The following is a 1,935-nucleotide window of genomic DNA, read 5'->3' as shown; positions in this document are numbered from 1 at the left end:
TGGCATTTTGTCACACATTCTACTCTACCTTTATCCAAAAATTCTCGTGTGATTTTGATTTTGTAGTTGGCCATATTACGATTTTGATAATATTTAGTGACTGATTCATGGTTCACTCTTATAAGGAAGGAAGGAAAGGAGAGAAGGAATGAGATAAAGAAGGGCTAAAAAAGTCCTTCCTCCATTTCTTGCCTGTCTTCCTCCTCAAAACAATTCGTGCTCCTGTCATTTCTGGGCTCCCACTCCCAGACCGATGGGTAATAGATACTGACAGACTCTGATAATTTCATCCACTATTTAAAAAAAATTCAGACTGTCATTTCATCTTCAAAAGCCTATGTCATGCTCTCCCTTTTTCGCTGAAACACACACGCACACACACACACACACACACACACACACACACACACACACACACACACACACACACATGCAATTTGCACACTTGGTAGTCTCAGCCCTCCCCTCGCTCTGTCCCAGTGTCTTTCTCTTTTCCCCTGTGTCCTTTCAGTTCATTTTATATGCATCATGAACTTTTCAATATATTCCTCAGAAATTATTTCTACATGTCTGTCCTGTGTGTCTGAGGGACGTGGGAGAGAAGCGGAGAGAGACAGAGAGCAGGAAGGAAAGCGACAGATAGAGACAGGATGACAGAGAGAAATTCCATACTGTGTTCAGGATGGGTTTGCCTTTCAGCGTGTTCCCTCTGCTTTGTGAAGGCTCAATCAATACAATTAGCAACCAATGCTCCAGTGTGACCACACACACACACACACACACACAAAGATTGTGTTCACACACACACACACATACATACATACACACACATACATACCCACAAACACAAATCAATCATAAAATCGGCCTTTACAGACTGACACATGTGCAGGCACACACACACACACACACACACACACACACACACACACACACAAAGCCTGTCACACATGATGGCTGTCTTAGAGCCAGTGGACACACAGATTGATTGGTGCCTGGGGGAAGCTGTCTTTTCCCATTAACATCTCACTGTCTGTGGGAATGTGTGAAGGGATATATAGCCGCCAGTATGGCTGTTTGTATGAGCACATCCAAATAAGGGTGTTTATCCACACCTTGCCTGCGTTTGTCTGTGCCTCTGTGTGTTTCTGTGTGAGGGCTGTTTATGTGTATGTGTCCACATTCATTTATCTGCATCTCCTGTATGTGTGAACATGCCAATGTGCACATATGTTGTATGCAAATTCAGGTGCTGCATATATTATACATGTTTGAAATACACACTCAAGGGTTCCAGTATTGGTGTTTTAATATTTAATGCTGGCGAATATTCAGAACTACACTTTCAATGATTTTGATGTTTCACTTGAGTTCATTCAAGGATTACGCGCATTGAGGCTATTCAGTAGGCTTATGAAAAATTTTGATAAGCCCACAGAATACCCTAGAAAAATGTTTAAAAAGCTTAATTTGTTGCGCTAAAACAAAGCTGTGTTTCCCGGTTTGTACACAGTTGACATTTTGAAGATACAAGATTTTCAGTCAACAGCAACTATGTATTGATCACATTTTTGCTGCTCATCAGGGTAAATTAACCACCCAACCAGCCACTCAAGCACATTTTTATTTAGGATTCATCTGGGTGCACTGATGCACTAAACTGGTCTTAAGACTTGGCATTTCTCATCAATGTGGTTCAATAAAGCCTAGACAGAGAATGACTCATATATTGTGGAAGTAATCTAATTATTTAATGCATGTTGCACTTGTTTGACAAAACTAGAGGTGATTAAATGGCAGTGCATAGTCAGCTAATGCTGCAATAGTACATTTGTCAAGGAAGTAAGCTAGCCTCATTAGCCAACTTAAAGGAACAGTTCACACAAAATAAAAAAATGTAAGATATTTTCTCTTACCCTTAGTGTAATCCATCTG

This window comes from Myripristis murdjan, chromosome 9, assembly GCF_902150065.1.
Source record: "Myripristis murdjan chromosome 9, fMyrMur1.1, whole genome shotgun sequence".
NCBI classification, from domain to species: domain Eukaryota; kingdom Metazoa; phylum Chordata; class Actinopteri; order Holocentriformes; family Holocentridae; genus Myripristis; species Myripristis murdjan.
This window is presented reverse-complemented; position numbering follows the sequence as displayed.